General features: G+C 32.3%; 3 long non-coding RNA genes across 7 annotated transcripts; 1 reads left to right on the top strand and 2 right to left on the bottom strand.

The window, feature by feature from the left end:
- Positions 1–6,125: 6,125 nt before the first annotated feature.
- LOC142171616 (uncharacterized) lies at positions 6,126–9,379 on the bottom strand. 3 transcript variants are annotated; one of them, XR_012701433.1, is made up of 4 exons: positions 9,076–9,379; positions 7,873–7,954; positions 7,074–7,136; positions 6,126–6,404 (listed from the first exon to the last, which is right to left on the bottom strand). It is a non-coding gene; the product is annotated as an uncharacterized LOC142171616 (long non-coding RNA). The 3 variants fall into 3 exon arrangements; XR_012701434.1 differs by having other exon boundaries at positions 8,686–9,369; XR_012701435.1 differs by having other exon boundaries at positions 9,070–9,363.
- A 1,862-nt stretch (positions 9,380–11,241) lies between these two features.
- Positions 11,242–15,943, top strand: LOC142171615 (uncharacterized). Its single transcript, XR_012701432.1, has 2 exons — positions 11,242–12,089; positions 15,744–15,943. It is a non-coding gene; the product is annotated as an uncharacterized LOC142171615 (long non-coding RNA).
- A 2,013-nt stretch (positions 15,944–17,956) lies between these two features.
- Positions 17,957–21,210, bottom strand: LOC142171614 (uncharacterized). Of its 3 annotated transcripts, none has more exons than XR_012701429.1 (4): positions 20,907–21,210; positions 19,704–19,785; positions 18,905–18,967; positions 17,957–18,235 (listed from the first exon to the last, which is right to left on the bottom strand). It is a non-coding gene; the product is annotated as an uncharacterized LOC142171614 (long non-coding RNA). The 3 variants fall into 3 exon arrangements; XR_012701430.1 differs by having other exon boundaries at positions 20,517–21,200; XR_012701431.1 differs by having other exon boundaries at positions 20,901–21,194.
- Positions 21,211–22,706: the final 1,496 nt, after the last annotated feature.

Raw genomic sequence — 22,706 nt, 5'->3', positions numbered from 1 at the left:
GTATATATATCTTAAGATGTATATATAGTATAGTATATATAGTATATCTTAAGATGTATATATAGTATATCGAATATAGCTTATATATCTTATGAGATGTATATATAGTATAAACTATAGTATAGTATAAATATAGGCTTATAGATATATATATGTATATCGAATATAAGCTTATATATCTTAAGTTGTATATATAGTATATTATATATATACTATACTATACTATATTATACTATATATATAGCTTAAGATATATAAAAAGACAAAAATATTGTAAAGAGATATTCAAATCAATGCGTTATTTGACAGTCCAATGGCTATTTTTTTTGTAAAAAAAAAAAAAAAAAAAAGTTGTCGTTGGGCCCGCTAGGCCCGCTAAGGGGACCGGGCCGGTTCCGGTCCGGTCCCGGGCCCTGGCGGGCCAAACGGTCTCTGGCCTGACGGGCCCAATTATAGGACCGGCCCACGAGACCGGACCAAGCCCGCTAAAACCGGACCAAACGGTCATGGCCCGTTTAGCCGTTTGGCCCGCGGTCCCGGGCCGGTCCCGGGCCTGGACCGGCCCACTTGCCAGCCTTAGGTAGAGGGAAGGCAGAATAGGATACTTTTGTGTAACTATTCATTTTTGGGAAACTACCGGCTATGTTCATTTATATGTAGCTCATTATAAAAATTGGTCAATTCATAAAATATTACTAATATTAGCTAAATATTATTAATATTAGCCAATTAATTATTTATAGTAAAAAAGCTATTTGTAACAAAAAAAGGTCAAATTTTTGCTTTTTTTTGAGTGGGTGTTATTAGAATAGATTGGGTACATCTTAAGAAGCTTGAATCTCAGTTTTGGGATGATTTGGTGAAGTTTTTAGGTGCTTTGAATAAAACCAATCCAAATCACCTTCAATCTTCCTAAATTTTTGTATATTGACTTATCTATATGTTTTCAATGAATTTCAACTATACCCATTGAAAAACTTCCTTTTTGCTTAGATTTTTGGAATATAGTATATATATATATATATATATATATATATATATATATACTATCTTTTTTTTTTTTTTTTTGTATTTCATCACCTTATTTGCTACCTCATCCATGAAATTTCCTTTCCGTCTTGTATCTAATATTGCTAATCACGCTTTAAAATATAGAAGAAGATTTTTGTATGTGATTCTTTGAAAGAAAGAACCTTATTTATTTAATTTTTTAATTTTTATATGTGCTTGACTAGCTTTGGTAAGTCTATGACTAATGGCTAGAGGTTGGTAAGTTGAGACTTATTTGGGACATTTGTGTAAGTTTTCCTTCATTTTTTGCCCTCATTAAGAGTAGTAAGGTAAAATAACATTCATCAAAAATTTGGGAAGCGCTCCTGATAAAGTGATAATCGCCAGAAATTTTTGAAATAGTGATTCTCAGGATTTGTCACAAAAATATAGCAAAAACCAAAAAAATTCATATGCTGATCGCCAGAATTTGCCAAAAAATATGATAATCACCAAAACTGTTTATATGGTAATTATCATGATTTAAAAAATGTGACAATCGACAGAAGATTTCTGTAATGATTCGGCCGGTCGTTTTGAATATTACAACCCCGTTCTTTCACTTACTACTTATTCCGTATTCAATTATAATTATATCACTTGTCGGGGAGGTTTCAGGATGAATGAAATACTTAGTTCTAATATTTAAAGTTTAAGTTGAAATAATTAACCGGATGATGAATTATGTGTAAACGACCCCGAAATAGAATTTTGATGATTTCAATAACTCCGTACGGTGATTTCGGACTTAGCAGTGTATCCGGATATTTATTTTGAGGTCCGTAGTTAAATTAAGCTTGAAATGACAAAAATAGGAAATTTAAGTTTGGAAGTTTGACCGGGGAGTTGACTTTTTGATATCGGAGTCAAAATCTGAATCTGAAAATTGGAATAGTTCTGTTATGTGCATTTATGACTTATCTGCAAAATTTGAGGTCAATCAGACTTGATTTGATAGGTTTCGACATCGAATGCAGAAGTTGGAATTTCTTAGTTTCATTAAGCTTGAATTAGGGTGTGATTCGTAATTTTAGCATTGTTTGATGTAATTTGAAATCTCGAGTAGGTCTGTATTATGTTACGGGACTTGTTGGTATATTCGGGCGGGGTCCTGAGTACCCCAAGCGTGATTCAGATCGAAATTGGATCAATTTTTGGACTTAGGCAAATTCTGAAATTTGCAGCTTCTGTTGTCATCGCACCTACGGAGGGACTGACCGCAGGTGCGGACTCGTACAAGCGAGTTGTGGTTCGCAGAAGCGGAATGGGTAGGGCTAGGCAGTGATCACAAGTGCGAAGAATTTTCCACACCTGTGCGATCGCAAAAGCGGACAACGAAGGCGCAGAAGCGGAGGACTTCGCAGGTGCGCTGCCTGAGTCGCAGAAGCGACATCGCAGGTGCGGGTGTTCTTCTCGCAGGTGCGAAACCTGGTCTGTTGAGTGGTCACCGTAGGTGCGGAATTTTTCTCGCAGGCGCGCCAAACTGTCCGTAGGTGCGAAAGCACTGGGGCAGAAAAAGGGTCTATTCGTGGGTTCAATGTTCATTCTTCAATTTTTCGTTTTTGGGTGCTTGGGTGAAGCAATTTTCAGGAGATTTTCAAGGAAAATATTGGGGTAAGAATTTCTAACTCAATTTTGGTTAAAGTACCCGAATCTTTGGTTGTTTTTAATATTTAATTGGTGTTTTAACTTGAAAAATTATGAAAATCCTATTGGTTAGATTTGAGGATTTGGAGGCCGAGTTGTTATCAAATTTAGTAATTTTGGTATGGTTAGACTCGTCGTTGAATAAGAGTTCATATTCCGTAACTTTTGTCGGGTTCCGAGACATGGGCCCCATTATTAATTTTTGAGTTAAATTTCGAATTTTTATTGGAAATTTTTGTATTTTCATATGGAATTGATTCCTATAATTTGTGTTGACTGTATCGAATTATTTTGACTAGATTCGAGCCATTTGGAGTTAGATAATCGAGGAAAAGACCTACTAGTGGATTGAATTAATGCAAGTTGAGGTAAGTGTTGTCTAACCTTATGTGGGAGAAATTTTCCTAGGATTTGGTACTGTTATGGTTATTGCAATATGTGAAGGCCGTGTACGCGAGGTGACGAGTACATATACGGGATATATGTTGGAAAAATCTAGTTTTCGCTAAATAGTTTTCCTTTGATTGCTTTAATTGAGTTTCTATAGCATGTGCAATCATCATGTTTAGCCTAATTTCACATGTCTACGTGCCTTATCTCTTAATTGCAACTTGTACAGCATGCTTAATTGAATTACCTGTTTACTTGATTTTGTACTCATTATTTAACCGTAGGACTATTTGCTTGAAATTGCTATCCTTGAAGTATCATTGTTCAATCGTCCTATTTTAATTTTCGCGACATATTTACTTTCGGGACTACAAGGCGGTACCTCGGGAGTTCCCCCTGTCTTGCATATTTACTTTTGGAACTACAAGGCGGTACTTCGAGAGTCCCCCCTGTCTTGCATATTTACTTTTGGGACTACGAGGCGGTACCTCAGGAGCTCCCCCTGTCTTGCATATTTACTTTTGGGACTGCGAGGCGGTACCTCGGGAGCTCTCTTGTCTTGCATTTACTTTTGGGACTATGAGGCGGTACCTCGGGAGTGCCCTTGTTGTTTACTCCTATGTGCTGTGTTGTTACCTTCCTGAAATTTCTCATTATTAAATTTTTAGTCTTTTTATTATGTTATTACATCTTCTGTCTTGTTTCTTATTATTCCAGTAGGGCCCTGACCTGACCTCGTCACTACTCTACCAAGGTTAGGCTTGACACTTACTGGGTACCGCTGTGGTGTACTCATGCTATGCTTCTGCACATCTTTTTGTGCAGATCCAGGTACTCCCTACCAACTCAGGTATCAATGAGCTAGATCGTACGTGGAGACTTCAAGGTATATCTGCCAGCGTCCGCAGACCTCGGAGTCCCCCTCTATCTTATCATGTCGTCTTTCCTATTCACATTAGACTCTGATGTATAGAAATATTCGGTATTTCTTCTTTAGACCTTGTGACTTGTAATTTACTGGGTTCTGAAAATTTCTATATGTACTGGGTTGTTGAATTTTAAGAGTATTTATTGTTATCTTAATTATTCCGCATGTTGATAGACTTACCTAGTCTTAGAGATTAGGTGCCGTCACGATATCCTACGGAGGGACATTTAGGTCGTGACAGTTTCGAATGAGTGATCATCGCAATTTGCAAAAATATAATAATCCCCATAAATATTCAAATGGTGATCACCAAGATTTACCACAAAACATGGCAATCGTCACACTTTTTTTCATATGGAAAAATTCTGCCTGCATGCTTTATGATTCTGGCATCAATTCTTGTGGTCAAAATATAAATGGTGATTCTAAAAAAGTAAGTATTTTTCTGCCTTGTATATGCTGGGGGATTTGCATAAACGGTATCATTTATCGCCATTGTTTATATTTCCCATCGTTTTAAGGAAGTTGTGTAAAAATACCATCGATGTTACTTATTTTACCTATTTTGTCGGGTGCGGGTACAACCTTTATTTTACCTATTTTATTAAATTATTCATAAACCTTCCCAAAATGACAATTCTTGCCTTGTTCACAAGTTTTGTTGCGTGAGGTACAACTTTAATACAATTTTCATTTCATCTATTTTGTTAAATTGTTAACAATTTATCGAATTGGCAAATCTTACATCTTGTTCGTCGGTTATGCCAATGAGGCATAAACTTGGTACTACAATCTTTATTAATCCTACTTTATATTATATAGTTAAGCGCGTTGAGGGCAATAATGAAGTCCAAAAAAGTTCTCTTTATTTTTGTTCACACCAAGTAGACGGTAAAAATTTACCCGCACCGAATATTTATACAAAACAAATAAATAAATGACACTTGTCACTATATTTAACTACAATTGTTAGTACTTAACTATGGTTAGCTACCTTTTATTTTTTTACATGATCTTAAATAATAATATAAAATTATACTTGATCACCTTGCTATTCCCTTGTGCTCTTAACGGCAAGTTGAATAAAAATAGTAAATCATTTTTATCAATTCTTGTGGCCAAAATATTTCAATAATTCTTATGAAGTGATAAGAAGTCGAGAATTATTTCTTTATTGCCATTTACAAATTCCCCTTTCCATTATACAATCATTTATTTCTCGTGGCCAAGATTTTTCAATAATTATCTGCTCAAACTAAGTGCCGGCCAACCATTGTAATGGAATACATATTTAAAATAAAAGTTAGAAGAAGCAAAGCTCTATTCCACCAAAAAGACTCTTGATACCAATCTCGAGAAATTAGATCCCTCTCACACTACTTTTCTAGCTTTAGATGTCACGGGTTTCGGAGGTTTAATTACTTTACGAAGAAGGGTGAACAGATTTCTTTTGGTTGTAGATGATTGAGGTAGTAATATGCCTTACATTTGATAAACTAAATCTTTCAATAAGATTGACGGAACTATAACAAAGACATAAACGGAGCCCTAAAACTTTTTTATTATGGCTCTATTATCATTTAAAAAAATTCATTTATTGATAAAGACTCCTAATAAACTTTAGTTTTCCTTCTTTGATTAACTTAACTAAAATTGATGTAAACACCTGATAAATAAGTTTTTACCCAAGTGGACCTCATATCTTTATACAAGCTAGATTACTTGCTATCAAGGACTTAAACCACGTGAGACTCCAAAAGTGAACACCGTGACATTATTGTCCCGCACGACAATATACCATACAGCTAGCAGCAGACAGCAAGAACATTTATATTATTACTAGTTGGGTATAGCCCGTGCATAGCACGGGCCCAACAATTATACATGAGTCCAATAATTTAAGTCTATAATTTTGGCCGACAGTCTAATAATTTGAGTTCTGATATAATATAATTTTAACTGTGTATGAACGCATATTTATATCTGATTGCAACTATGAATAACAATAAGTTATTTAAAATAATCATATCACAAACAAAAAGACAGTTCCGTTCTCAGTAAATAGTGAGACATAGAAAACCATATTTACCTCCCCCAGGGGGCCGGCGTGTGTAGAACCGAGCAGATATTTCATTTTGTTGTGCTTTTCTTTTAAAATCATTTACAAAACCAAATCCAAGCATATGACTAATTGTTCATTTCCTACCTATCATTATATACCACATGATTAACCAAACGTATTATGTTGCTATCAAAGCTATACCACCTATGAACAATAGAAATTAGGTAGTCAAGTTAAGAGCCATATAGAGTATTGCAAGGATTTGCACATTGCAGGAAACATCTGCTACTTTATATTCTTCCTGATCTCCATCATGAGAGCTTGCTCCTATTTTGAGAAAAGAATAAGATATTAAATATTCTTAATAGAAAATATTTACTACTACAAGTCCCACACCAAGAATTTGAAATATATCATCATACAAAAATAAGCTAGAAAGAGAGAACATAGACACAAGCCAAGTATCTATGCAAATCAATTACTCTAGAGTACTATATCCAAGTTCGGAGTCACACTAGCAATGTGTTTAAAGCAAAGACGTCGTTACTACAATCTACTTATGCATCATAAAACTAATGCATTCTCAAAAGTGTATGGGGTCCTCGGATCCTTAAGATTATACTGGTTAACAATTATAAAAAATTGAAGAAATATTAATTCTTTTTTTTATTAATAAGCTAATGCTAACAACTACATAAATATGCTGAAAATTTAATGCAAACGATCTCCAGAAAAGTTTGTCTAGATTTACTTACCCTCAAACAAAAGAAAGAAGTAAGCGCAATCACATGATTAGCAAATGTCTAAAAAGTTCATTAAAATATACAGTTGTGACGTAGGTTCATTGATACAATTTTTATCACCACTAAAAGAATAAAATATGGACTGACATGGCATTTCTTTATATCATCTCAGCATTATTTTAGAGTAGGTACTTGGCAATAAACGTATTTTATTTACTCATCAAGTTGTTGTTGCTCATGACCCAATACATACCTCAGTCATCAGACTTCTTTAAAAGGATGACTTCCTTAAACTTCTCTTTGATGAATAATCAGTCTATAACAAAATCAACAAATAAAAATAATTTAGATTTCACAAAATACTGCGGAAGATGTAATCAAATAAAAAATGTCCTTCAAAATATAGTCAGCTCAAAATAATGCTTAATCTTGACCCTTCTGATTAGAAGTTAATCAACATGGAATCTAAATGCTTGATAACCCAAGTAACATCAATAACTTTTTTGTGTTATTCTGTCTGCAAGAGCACCACATGTTTGAAACGGACTCAGTCCAGGTAATATATTTTTCTTTCTCAAATTTTTGGTTTGTCCTTGGCATCAACATGTTACACATATCCAATTTACAATGATATATGAACAAAGAAAATAACAAAGTTATACCATATAACAGTTACCAAATAACTCCACATTAATCATGCTAAACCATCCTTTCTCTGTTTGTACTCAACCTTAGTGCATAAACTCACATAACAAAAGTATCTCATGGAAATAGTACAATGGGGTATAGAGTAATTGTGTTGTAATTCACAAATAAAATATAATTTCTCTGTCCCAATTTATGTGTTATATTTCTTTTGAGTTTATCCCAAAAAGAATATCATACTTCTTTATTTAGAAAGAGTTTAACTTTAAATCAAAGTACAAAAGCAAGCACACCCAACAAATTACGTGCAGAGATTTAGACCTTACCATCATAAAGATAAACATAATACGTGGAGAACAACATATTGAGGGATTAAAGAAACGGTACCAAGATAGATAATTTATAACCTTTCTGAAAGTGATGGGGAAGGTGCGTCGAGTTTTTCAATACCATGGCAAGTAAATATTTTTCTATCTTTTGAGTACAAACCTGTTTCAATAAGTTAAATTCAAAGTGAGAACAAATCTTGAACATTCTCTGCAAAGTCAGAAATTGAAAAGAAGATAGATACAAGAGAAATGATATTAAACGATTGTCATTAAACTCATTTGTAAAATGAGTTAGATGAATTATGATGGTTAGAGAAGATATGTGTTTTAAGTTTAACATAAAGTTAATGTATTTTTCTAATTCTTGTTCTGCTTCAGTAGTTATTAAATTTGATAAAATATCAAATGAGGACAAAGCAATGTGGTAGAGTGATCTTCCTATAATTATTAATCAATGCAAAGTCTTCCCACAACACGAAAAAAATGCATTGTGTTTTTCGGTTCATCTAAATAAATAGAGAAAAAATGGGATAAATGAGAAGGTGTTATCACCACCATTATAACAAAAAGGAAAGAAAGATAGACTATAGGCTATATTCAATTTTTTTGAGATATGACTGAATTTTGTGGCAGAGATATAAAGTTCTTCTAGATTGTTCTTTCCGATGAAAGAAGACGTGATGTAAATTACAAGTGATTAATTCCTCGAGATGGAGAGACCATAAGGATAGAAAGTTCTTTGTCAAACAGAGTATATTGCTTTTGAACCCACAAACTGTGTAGCCATGATCTATCAAAGCTCAAGCTTCAAAAAGGGAGAATCTAGAAGTTTAATGTAAAGTAATTTCTTTCAATAAATTCATCAAACACTTGTTGCACAAAACGTTTTACCTAAAAATATAACAAAACCCAATTAAAACTAACTCAAGCTTCAGGTAGCAGAACCCACATGCTCCATATTAAACTCAGTTCCATTGGTAGTGTTTTTCTACCAAGAAGAGGCAGAAAGAAAAAGCAAGAAAACCAAATGAAAAGAAACTTAAATCAAATTTAACTAAAAATTTAACCCCGTCAGCTTAGACCACAAATGAAAGCAGAAGTATTATATTGATAGAGTCTGCATATGAAGACAAAAACTAAACATGAGATACAAAGAAGAAACAAAATGCACAAAAGAAAATCCAAAATAAATAACAACAAACAAAGGATAATAACAGACAAAAAATGAAACAAAATAGAAGAAAGACTGAAACAGAAAATAGCTCACACACTAACCCGAACCTTGTAATATCCAAAGTAGAAGACCCATAAATATAGATACTTCAAGCAAGAAGCTGATAAAATAGGAAGAAATCCATTAAAAAAAAGAGTAATGAACAGAAGATTGAAAAAGAGAGGAGGATGAATTGAAAAGATGTGGAAGAAGATTTAAGAAAAAATTGTGGTAAAACCCAAAGCCGAGAAGATGAAGGGAAAGCGAGAGAGTTAAGAAAGAAGATGAAAGTGTGGACGGTTCTAGAATATGGAGGCAGCGTATGAAAAATAAAATGACAGAGTAAAATAATAATTCTACCCTTGGTCGACCAAGCACGGCTTTTCTATATAATATAATAAATATAATGTATCAAAAGCCAACAAAGATGCTAAATATCATTCTGCAAAAAAAGATTGGATTAGACATCACTTAGCAAAGGCAATTATGTACAAAGAGGAATGTGTGGAAGAGAAGAGAAGTGATTATCAAAAGGAAGATCTTACAAGCCACAATACCCATTTTAGGACCACAAATACTTCTCTATAAGTGGTTATAGCTTTTCATTTTCTAAAGAACCCAGACAATTCTTTTCCCTACTGGCTACTGCAGCCTGGGAATTAAATGAATGATGTCTCCTTACGCGACAGAATTATGACAAGATAAAAGTTAATTCATCCTTATCCTAAGGACTAATTAGTATTCCAGTTTAGATTATACATTTCCATAATTAATTTGTGGGTGAAAATGTTTGTTAGCTAGTATCAGTAAGTGATTTGAGAATCGTCCACATTGTTTTGGAACGTAAAAAGATGGAAGTGCTTGACATTTACTTCATAACATGCCCTTCTTCTTTCTTTTACAGTAGGATTATGGAATTTAATATATATGACTCGGTAGACACTTAAACATTATTGAATTGAGACTATAATATTTGAGTTAATTCCTAAATACAAGAATTGATCTGAATCACAACTATCTATTTTAATCCAATAATAAAATTACTTAAGAGCCCACTTTTGATTGGATTAAAACGTCGATTTGAGTTTCACGTAATAAGTCCATGCTCTATTATTTTCAACATTCATCATTCTATAGCAAAGGTATACACCCTATTTATTATAAATCAAAACCATTTAAAAATATTGTGAGTACATAATTTTTACCACACTCGAGTTTTCTATATTTTTGTATTTAATATTTTTTAGGTTTAATTTTGATATTTTAACAATTATGTTATTTTTATTAGTAGGCTTTATTAGAGAATAATAATATTTTTAACAAAGTCTATTACATAGAGGAACGAATGATTTATTTTAATCACGGACCAAATCTAATAAAATTACTTCTTACCTTCCTTACACTATTTCTTTGTCGCATCACTTACCTACTACACTATTCACTTATCACATCACACCCCCTTTCACTATTTCCTTGTCCCATCATCATCTTCCTACACTCTTTCTCTCTTCTTTTTTATTATATATACACCCAAAAACCCCATTAAGAGTCCGTTTATATTGGCTTAAAAAAAGTGACTTTTAAGCACAAGTGCTTAAAAGCACATTTTTAGTGCTGGAGTTTGTTTTCTAAATAATTTGTTATGCATTTGGATAAAAGTGCTGAAGTTGAAAAAAAGTTGTTGAAGTGTTTGGTAAACAAGTGCAAATAAGCACTTTTTCTGTTAAAATGACCGAAATATTCTTAAAGCTGTTAATACTGAAAATAAGCTTATTACTACAACATCCTTAATGTAAAATTAACTCAAATACGGACTAATTTATGTCTTAATTAACTCTAAATTAAATTAATTAGATAAGGTTATTTTTAATAAATATAATCTGAATGCCAATAGAATTGTAACATGCTTTTGCTCTGAATATTCAACTACTAAATAAAATTATTTGTTTCTAGAGTGAAATAAAAAAAATATAATAGAAGTATAAATTAATGCCAATTAAACTAATGCCTCAGTCTTTGCATCGTCTCTTTTCTCCTCTGCTAGTTCTCACATTTGTCTAATGTCAGGTAATTAAGGGTCTTATTAATTACTTATCACAGAAAAATAAAGCTACTTATTTATTATAATAATGTGAAGAAAGATACCTGCAACGTCAAAATGGAAGATGGGAAAAAAATGACGTTATGACTTTACTAAGGGTATTTTGTAATTTATAAAAAAAAAGGAGGGATAATAAGGTTAATTACTTGGTCAAACATAAAAAAGCTTTTAAGCTAACAAACAATAAGTTGGTCGTCCCCAACTTGTGGCTTTTGGCTTAATTCAGCTTAAAAGTACTTAGCTTAAAAGCTCTTTTAAGGTTTGTCAAACACTCAAATAAGGTAAAATGTGCTTTTAAGCTGGTTTGACCAGCTTTTAAGCCAATCCAAACACCCTCTAAAAAGGCCAGCCAGAAAACACCTTCTTCCTCCTCCAAAACACCATTATTTTCAGCCCCAAAAACGCAGCCAAAGCCAGCTGCGAAACAGTTCCAAAATGATCTCCAAGACAGCCTTAAACTACCCTTAAATTCCAGCACCAAACCCAGCTGAAGACGACCCCCAAAATACCACCCAAACACCATGTAGAGCATCATCTTTAGCCACCTCTTTGACGCCAAAAAACTAGTCAAAATCCAGCAATCTTTTAGCTACAAAAATCAACTGAAACTACCCCCAAAATATAGCAAAAAATAGCCACGAATCTCACCCTGAACTCCAGCAAAAAGCAGCCTGAAATTACAGCAAAAGTTGCCCAAAAAATGCAGCAAAACAGTTGCAAAACCTATCTTCATTAACGCCAATTTTCAGCTCTAAAGCTGCTGCAAAAACACAACGATTCTCCCTCCACAAACTAGCTTGCAAACACCACAAAACAACCACCTCTATTCCCTAAAAATCAGCAACGAAAAAACCCAACAAAAATACTTTAAAACAGTCCCTTTTTATACTCCAAACAGTGGAGTCAATAGTCGAGATCGAGGATTCCGTTAGAGCTCCGTTCGCTAGCTTTGTTGTTCTTCTTCGCTTATGCTTGTTCGAGGTTCGTGTGAGTTATTGTATTTGTTCTTGAAGACTCATTTAATTGGAAATTTTGCGTTAAAAGTTTATTCTTTCCTTTGTTCTTTTTATCTTATTTCATGTGAGTCCGTGTGATTATTTATTTGCATTTCATGTTTTAAAATAATATTTTTGTGAATGGTTTGCAAATTCAGTTTTATGTCTGTTTGAGTTAGGTTGAATAAGAAGGCAGTTAAGGTTAATTTTGATTATATTTATTTGCCTTTAAACTTTATAATAATAATATAAATTAGTCCTTAAATGCTATATACTTAATCATGTTTCTTGAAATATGGTATTCAAACTTAATTTAAAGTTATGAAGATTTGGACCCTAATAAGTTTGAGCTTCAATTGTTGGGTTGTAGGGTGTTGGTATATGATGGCTTATTTATTCAAATATCTAAAATCATACACTTTTTCCACAAGTAATTTCATAAAATCACGGCCTCACAACAATCCCAAATGTAGCAAAGAAATTACTCACAAATCGCTAGTGTGCTTTAGGTGCATACTAATCAAACTATCGTGATTATGTATACGTTCGCGTGACATAATTATAATTCTAAAATAAATCAAAGTACGCGTTTATGCGACTTTGGCCAAACAATCTTAATAAATAATAAAGTGTTATTAATCTGTATGTACACGTGATATGATTTTACAACATTAAATAAAACGGATTACACACACGTAGTTCGTTTCAAGATAATTTTCATAAATCTAATCAAGCAATAAAATAGAACATAGGTAAAACATGAGATCCAATAAATAATAATTTGTCCAAAATTAATTCAAGCCAAGTTGTAGTCAATAAAATGATCGTACTAGAATCACGGTACTCGGAAAATTCCTTACACCTTCTCCCTAGTCAACAGAATTCCTTACTCGAACTTTATTTTCACAGACCAATAATAATAGAGTCAAACCTTCCTTTGATTAGGGATTCAAATAAAAGGTAACATGCAACACCCAAAAATCAATTTCAAGTGGCGACTCTGTAAATAAAATAATTATCCCTACTCAAGTTTGTCACTTTAATTGAAAAAACTCTTTAACCCACAATCTACAATCCATGCACCCCCTCTGAGTCACTTTTTACTGCTTTGATATTGTTGAACTGTACATATAAACTATCTTCTCATGCACCCCCTCTGAGTCTTCTGAATATAACCTAGGGAATCGCGGGTACGCGCCCTATTCTTTTTTGAGATAAAGCCAATGGGCCTAGGCTCCCAGTTAAGGATTATTAGTCACTCATGTTTAAGAACGGGCAACATAGTGGGTCGCCACCAGAAGCGACGACCAATCATGTAGACTTTTGATTGCCACAAATACTATTCCTTTTGAGATAAATTACCTTATTTTATTTTAATTCAAGACATATCTATTTGCTTTAGATTTTCATTACATCAAAAATCAAACTCAATGAATATTTATTTTTGAGTTCCTTGAAATCATAGATCGCATATGTATTATCTATAAATCACTTATATATATATATATATATATATATATATATATATATATATTATTTATGACTACCTCCTGGTTGACTGCTTATTAGTTATTATGATGATTATTTTTTATAAAGGTGGAGATGCTGGTGAAATCATAGATTGTCTATGGTGTTACCTACAAATCGCTCATGTATTATTTATGATCGCTTAAGTAATCTCCAGTTGATTGATTATTAGTTATTAGCAAAATTATTTTCTTATAAATATATTGGTGAAATCATAGATCACCTATGTGTTATCTAGAAATTGCCTATGTATTACTTATGGTTGCCTAAATTATCTCCAGTTGATCGTATATTAGTTATTACCAAGATTGATTTTATAAAGTGGGATATCCTGGTGAAATCATAGATCGCCTATAGTGTTGCCTAAAAATCGCCTATATAATATTTATAATCACTTAATTGATCTCCGGTTGATTGATTATTAGTTATTATAAGAATCATATTTTTATAAAGTGAGAGATATTGATGAAATCATTAATCGTCTATGTGTTATCTAAAAATCACGCATGTATTATTTACTATCGCCTCAGTGATCTCCGGTTGATCGCTTGTTACTTTTTTAATGAACGCTTTTATAAAATAGGAGACCTTGGTGAAATTATAGATCGCCTATGTGTTATCTTTAAATTATTCCGTGAACTATTTATGATCGCCTAAGTGTTCTCTAATTGATCACTTATTAGTTATTATATGATTTTTATGAAGTGTGAGATCCTCATGAAATCATAGATCGCCCATGCATCATTTATGATCGCCTAAGCGATCTCCGGTTGATCGCTTATTAGTTATTACCAAGATTTTTTTTTATAAAGCGGGAGATACTGATAAAATCATAGATCGTCTATGTGATATCTAGAAATCATCCATGTATTATTTATGATTGATTAAGTGATTTCCGGTTGAGTTATTACGAGGATTATTGTTTATAAAGTGCGAGATATAATTAGTGAAATCATAGATCGTCTATGTATTATCTAGAAATTGCCCATTTATTATTTAAGTTCGCCTAGGTGATCTCCTTTTGATCGCTTATTTCTAGGATTTTTTTTTTTTATAAAGTATCAGATCTCGGTGAACTAATAGATTACCTATGTGTTATCTAAAAATGACCCATATATTATTTATGATCGCCTATATAATCTTCGGTTGGTCTCTTTTTAGTTATTACCATAATCTTTTTTTATAAATTGGGAGATCCTAATGAAATCATATATCGTTTATGTGCTATTTCGAAATGGCTCATGTATTATTGATGATTGCCTAAGTCATCTCCGGTTGATTACTTATTAGTTATTACTAAAATTTTTTTTTTAATAAAATGGGAGATTCTGGTGAAATCATAGATCACATATATGTTACCAATAAATCGTCCACGTATAGTCACCTAAGTGATATGTGGTTGAATACTTATTAGTTATTATAAGGATTTTTTTTTTAAGTGGATCGCATATATGTTACCTAGAAATTGCCTATATATTATTTATGATCGCCTAAGTGATATTTGGTTAAAAGCTTATTAGTTATTATCATGATTATTTTTTATTAAGTGAGAGATCATAATCAAAATTAAGTGGCGACTAGAGTTGCTAAAAATACAAAAAATTACGCATAAAAAAAAATATTTTTGGTAGATCGCCAAAAAATAATTACATTAATAGCATTTACTTTGGGATGTTCGTTCATCTTATATCATATCTCAGTCTCTGTTGCTATTTATTTATACATCATATCATCATTTTTGGGCCGATTTTCATGATTTCTGAGAGTCCGAGAGACTGGAGAGATTTATGACTGAGTTGCTATTTACTTTTGGGACTGCGAGGCGGTACCTCGGGAGCTCTCTTGTCTTGCATTTACTTTTGGGACTATGAGGCGGTACCTCGGGAGTGCCCTTGTTGTTTACTCCTATGTGCTGTGTTGTTACCTTCCTGAAATTTCTCATTGTTAAATTTTTAGTCTTTTTATTATGTTATTACATCTTCTGTCTTGTTTCTTATTATTCCAGTAGGGCCCTGACCTGACCTCGTCACTACTCTACCAAGGTTAGGCTTGACACTTACTGGGTACCGCTGTGGTGTACTCATGCTATGCTTCTGCACATCTTTTTGTGCAGATCCAGGTACTCCCTACCAACTCAGGTATCAATGAGCTAGATCGTACGTGGAGACTTCAAGGTATATCTGCCAGCGTCCGCAGACCTCGGAGTCCCCCTCTATCTTATCATGTCGTCTTTCCTATTCACATTAGACTCTGATGTATAGAAATATTCGGTATTTCTTCTTTAGACCTTGTGACTTGTAATTTACTGGGTTCTGAAAATTTCTATATGTACTGGGTTGTTGAATTTTAAGAGTATTTATTGTTATCTTAATTATTCCGCATGTTGATAGACTTACCTAGTCTTAGAGATTAGGTGCCGTCACGATATCCTACGGAGGGACATTTAGGTCGTGACAGTTTCGAATGAGTGATCATCGCAATTTGCAAAAATATAATAATCCCCATAAATATTCAAATGGTGATCACCAAGATTTACCACAAAACATGGCAATCGTCACACTTTTTTTCATATGGAAAAATTCTGCCTGCATGCTTTATGATTCTGGCATCAATTCTTGTGGTCAAAATATAAATGGTGATTCTAAAAAAGTAAGTATTTTTCTGCCTTGTATATGCTGGGGGATTTGCATAAACGGTATCATTTATCGCCATTGTTTATATTTCCCATCGTTTTAAGGAAGTTGTGTAAAAATACCATCGATGTTACTTATTTTACCTATTTTGTCGGGTGCGGGTACAACCTTTATTTTACCTATTTTATTAAATTATTCATAAACCTTCCCAAAATGACAATTCTTGCCTTGTTCACAAGTTTTGTTGCGTGAGGTACAACTTTAATACAATTTTCATTTCATCTATTTTGTTAAATTGTTAACAATTTATCGAATTGGCAAATCTTACATCTTGTTCGTCGGTTATGCCAATGAGGCATAAACTTGGTACTACAATCTTTATTAATCCTACTTTATATTATATAGTTAAGCGCGTTGAGGGCAATAATGAAGTCCAAAAAAGTTCTCTTTATTTTTGTTCACACCAAGTAGACGGTAAAAATTTACCCGCACCGAATATTTATACAAAACAAATAAATAAATGACACTTGTCACTATATTTAACTACAATTGTTAGTACTTAACTATGGTTAGCTACCTTTTATTTTTTTACATGATCTTAAATAATAATATAAAATTATACTTGATCACCTTGCTATTCCCTTGTGCTCTTAACGGCAAGTTGAATAAAAATAGTAAATCATTTTTATCAATTCTTGTGGCCAAAATATTTCAATAATTCTTATGAAGTGATAAGAAGTCGAGAATTATTTCTTTATTGCCATTTACAAATTCCCCTTTCCATTATACAATCATTTATTTCTCGTGGCCAAGATTTTTCAATAATTATCTGCTCAAACTAAGTGCCGGCCAACCATTGTAATGGAATACATATTTAAAATAAAAGTTAGAAGAAGCAAAGCTCTATTCCACCAAAAAGACTCTTGATACCAATCTCGAGAAATTAGATCCCTCTCACACTACTTTTCTAGCTTTAGATGTCACGGGTTTCGGAGGTTTAATTACTTTACGAAGAAGGGTGAACAGATTTCTTTTGGTTGTAGATGATTGAGGTAGTAATATGCCTTACATTTGATAAACTAAATCTTTCAATAAGATTGACGGAACTATAACAAAGACATAAACGGAGCCCTAAAACTTTTTTATTATGGCTCTATTATCATTTAAAAAAATTCATTTATTGATAAAGACTCCTAATAAACTTTAGTTTTCCTTCTTTGATTAACTTAACTAAAATTGATGTAAACACCTGATAAATAAGTTTTTACCCAAGTGGACCTCATATCTTTATACAAGCTAGATTACTTGCTATCAAGGACTTAAACCACGTGAGACTCCAAAAGTGAACACCGTGACATTATTGTCCCGCACGACAATATACCATACAGCTAGCAGCAGACAGCAAGAACATTTATATTATTACTAGTTGGGTATAGCCCGTGCATAGCACGGGCCCAACAATTATACATGAGTCCAATAATTTAAGTCTATAATTTTGGCCGACAGTCTAATAATTTGAGTTCTGATATAATATAATTTTAACTGTGTATGAACGCATATTTATATCTGATTGCAACTATGAATAACAATAAGTTATTTAAAATAATCATATCACAAACAAAAAGACAGTTCCGTTCTCAGTAAATAGTGAGACATAGAAAACCATATTTACCTCCCCCAGGGGGCCGGCGTGTGTAGAACCGAGCAGATATTTCATTTTGTTGTGCTTTTCTTTTAAAATCATTTACAAAACCAAATCCAAGCATATGACTAATTGTTCATTTCCTACCTATCATTATATACCACATGATTAACCAAACGTATTATGTTGCTATCAAAGCTATACCACCTATGAACAATAGAAATTAGGTAGTCAAGTTAAGAGCCATATAGAGTATTGCAAGGATTTGCACATTGCAGGAAACATCTGCTACTTTATATTCTTCCTGATCTCCATCATGAGAGCTTGCTCCTATTTTGAGAAAAGAATAAGATATTAAATATTCTTAATAGAAAATATTTACTACTACAAGTCCCACACCAAGAATTTGAAATATATCATCATACAAAAATAAGCTAGAAAGAGAGAACATAGACACAAGCCAAGTATCTATGCAAATCAATTACTCTAGAGTACTATATCCAAGTTCGGAGTCACACTAGCAATGTGTTTAAAGCAAAGACGTCGTTACTACAATCTACTTATGCATCATAAAACTAATGCATTCTCAAAAGTGTATGGGGTCCTCGGATCCTTAAGATTATACTGGTTAACAATTATAAAAAATTGAAGAAATATTAATTCTTTTTTTTATTAATAAGCTAATGCTAACAACTACATAAATATGCTGAAAATTTAATGCAAACGATCTCCAGAAAAGTTTGTCTAGATTTACTTACCCTCAAACAAAAGAAAGAAGTAAGCGCAATCACATGATTAGCAAATGTCTAAAAAGTTCATTAAAATATACAGTTGTGACGTAGGTTCATTGATACAATTTTTATCACCACTAAAAGAATAAAATATGGACTGACATGGCATTTCTTTATATCATCTCAGCATTATTTTAGAGTAGGTACTTGGCAATAAACGTATTTTATTTACTCATCAAGTTGTTGTTGCTCATGACCCAATACATACCTCAGTCATCAGACTTCTTTAAAAGGATGACTTCCTTAAACTTCTCTTTGATGAATAATCAGTCTATAACAAAATCAACAAATAAAAATAATTTAGATTTCACAAAATACTGCGGAAGATGTAATCAAATAAAAAATGTCCTTCAAAATATAGTCAGCTCAAAATAATGCTTAATCTTGACCCTTCTGATTAGAAGTTAATCAACATGGAATCTAAATGCTTGATAACCCAAGTAACATCAATAACTTTTTTGTGTTATTCTGTCTGCAAGAGCACCACATGTTTGAAACGGACTCAGTCCAGGTAATATATTTTTCTTTCTCAAATTTTTGGTTTGTCCTTGGCATCAACATGTTACACATATCCAATTTACAATGATATATGAACAAAGAAAATAACAAAGTTATACCATATAACAGTTACCAAATAACTCCACATTAATCATGCTAAACCATCCTTTCTCTGTTTGTACTCAACCTTAGTGCATAAACTCACATAACAAAAGTATCTCATGGAAATAGTACAATGGGGTATAGAGTAATTGTGTTGTAATTCACAAATAAAATATAATTTCTCTGTCCCAATTTATGTGTTATATTTCTTTTGAGTTTATCCCAAAAAGAATATCATACTTCTTTATTTAGAAAGAGTTTAACTTTAAATCAAAGTACAAAAGCAAGCACACCCAACAAATTACGTGCAGAGATTTAGACCTTACCATCATAAAGATAAACATAATACGTGGAGAACAACATATTGAGGGATTAAAGAAACGGTACCAAGATAGATAATTTATAACCTTTCTGAAAGTGATGGGGAAGGTGCGTCGAGTTTTTCAATACCATGGCAAGTAAATATTTTTCTATCTTTTGAGTACAAACCTGTTTCAATAAGTTAAATTCAAAGTGAGAACAAATCTTGAACATTCTCTGCAAAGTCAGAAATTGAAAAGAAGATAGATACAAGAGAAATGATATTAAACGATTGTCATTAAACTCATTTGTAAAATGAGTTAGATGAATTATGATGGTTAGAGAAGATATGTGTTTTAAGTTTAACATAAAGTTAATGTATTTTTCTAATTCTTGTTCTGCTTCAGTAGTTATTAAATTTGATAAAATATCAAATGAGGACAAAGCAATGTGGTAGAGTGATCTTCCTATAATTATTAATCAATGCAAAGTCTTCCCACAACACGAAAAAAATGCATTGTGTTTTTCGGTTCATCTAAATAAATAGAGAAAAAATGGGATAAATGAGAAGGTGTTATCACCACCATTATAACAAAAAGGAAAGAAAGATAGACTATAGGCTATATTCAATTTTTTTGAGATATGACTGAATTTTGTGGCAGAGATATAAAGTTCTTCTAGATTGTTCTTTCCGATGAAAGAAGACGTGATGTAAATTACAAGTGATTAATTCCTCGAGATGGAGAGACCATAAGGATAGAAAGTTCTTTGTCAAACAGAGTATATTGCTTTTGAACCCACAAACTGTGTAGCCATGATCTATCAAAGCTCAAGCTTCAAAAAGGGAGAATCTAGAAGTTTAATGTAAAGTAATTTCTTTCAATAAATTCATCAAACACTTGTTGCACAAAACGTTTTACCTAAAAATATAACAAAACCCAATTAAAACTAACTCAAGCTTCAGGTAGCAGAACCCACATGCTCCATATTAAACTCAGTTCCATTGGTAGTGTTTTTCTACCAAGAAGAGGCAGAAAGAAAAAGCAAGAAAACCAAATGAAAAGAAACTTAAATCAAATTTAACTAAAAATTTAACCCCGTCAGCTTAGACCACAAATGAAAGCAGAAGTATTATATTGATAGAGTCTGCATATGAAGACAAAAACTAAACATGAGATACAAAGAAGAAACAAAATGCACAAAAGAAAATCCAAAATAAATAACAACAAACAAAGGATAATAACAGACAAAAAATGAAACAAAATAGAAGAAAGACTGAAACAGAAAATAGCTCACACACTAACCCGAACCTTGTAATATCCAAAGTAGAAGACCCATAAATATAGATACTTCAAGCAAGAAGCTGATAAAATAGGAAGAAATCCATTAAAAAAAAGAGTAATGAACAGAAGATTGAAAAAGAGAGGAGGATGAATTGAAAAGATGTGGAAGAAGATTTAAGAAAAAATTGTGGTAAAACCCAAAGCCGAGAAGATGAAGGGAAAGCGAGAGAGTTAAGAAAGAAGATGAAAGTGTGGACGGTTCTAGAATATGGAGGCAGCGTATGAAAAATAAAATGACAGAGTAAAATAATAATTCTACCCTTGGTCGACCAAGCACGGCTTTTCTATATAATATAATAAATATAATGTATCAAAAGCCAACAAAGATGCTAAATATCATTCTGCAAAAAAAGATTGGATTAGACATCACTTAGCAAAGGCAATTATGTACAAAGAGGAATGTGTGGAAGAGAAGAGAAGTGATTATCAAAAGGAAGATCTTACAAGCCACAATACCCATTTTAGGACCACAAATACTTCTCTATAAGTGGTTATAGCTTTTCATTTTCTAAAGAACCCAGACAATTCTTTTCCCTACTGGCTACTGCAGCCTGGGAATTAAATGAATGATGTCTCCTTACGCGACAGAATTATGACAAGATAAAAGTTAATTCATCCTTATCCTAAGGACTAATTAGTATTCCAGTTTAGATTATACATTTCCATAATTAATTTGTGGGTGAAAATGTTTGTTAGCTAGTATCAGTAAGTGATTTGAGAATCGTCCACATTGTTTTGGAACGTAAAAAGATGGAAGTGCTTGACATTTACTTCATAACATGCCCTTCTTCTTTCTTTTACAGTAGGATTATGGAATTTAATATATATGACTCGGTAGACACTTAAACATTATTGAATTGAGACTATAATATTTGAGTTAATTCCTAAATACAAGAATTGATCTGAATCACAACTATCTATTTTAATCCAATAATAAAATTACTTAAGAGCCCACTTTTGATTGGATTAAAACGTCGATTTGAGTTTCACGTAATAAGTCCATGCTCTATTATTTTCAACATTCATCATTCTATAGCAAAGGTATACACCCTATTTATTATAAATCAAAACCATTTAAAAATATTGTGAGTACATAATTTTTACCACACTCGAGTTTTCTATATTTTTGTATTTAATATTTTTTAGGTTTAATTTTGATATTTTAACAATTATGTTATTTTTATTAGTAGGCTTTATTAGAGAATAATAATATTTTTAACAAAGTCTATTACATAGAGGAACGAATGATTTATTTTAATCACGGACCAAATCTAATAAAATTACTTCTTACCTTCCTTACACTATTTCTTTGTCGCATCACTTACCTACTACACTATTCACTTATCACATCACACCCCCTTTCACTATTTCCTTGTCCCATCATCATCTTCCTACACTCTTTCTCTCTTCTTTTTTATTATATATACACCCAAAAACCCCATTAAGAGTCCGTTTATATTGGCTTAAAAAAAGTGACTTTTAAGCACAAGTGCTTAAAAGCACATTTTTAGTGCTGGAGTTTGTTTTCTAAATAATTTGTTATGCATTTGGATAAAAGTGCTGAAGTTGAAAAAAAGTTGTTGAAGTGTTTGGTAAACAAGTGCAAATAAGCACTTTTTCTGTTAAAATGACCGAAATATTCTTAAAGCTGTTAATACTGAAAATAAGCTTATTACTACAACATCCTTAATGTAAAATTAACTCAAATACGGACTAATTTATGTCTTAATTAACTCTAAATTAAATTAATTAGATAAGGTTATTTTT

The sequence above is a fragment of the Nicotiana tabacum genome, chromosome 17, assembly GCF_000715075.1.
Source record: "Nicotiana tabacum cultivar K326 chromosome 17, ASM71507v2, whole genome shotgun sequence".
Lineage (NCBI taxonomy): Eukaryota > Viridiplantae > Streptophyta > Magnoliopsida > Solanales > Solanaceae > Nicotiana > Nicotiana tabacum.
Note: the sequence above shows the minus strand (reverse complement) of the source record. Positions and strands in the feature narration are given on the sequence as shown.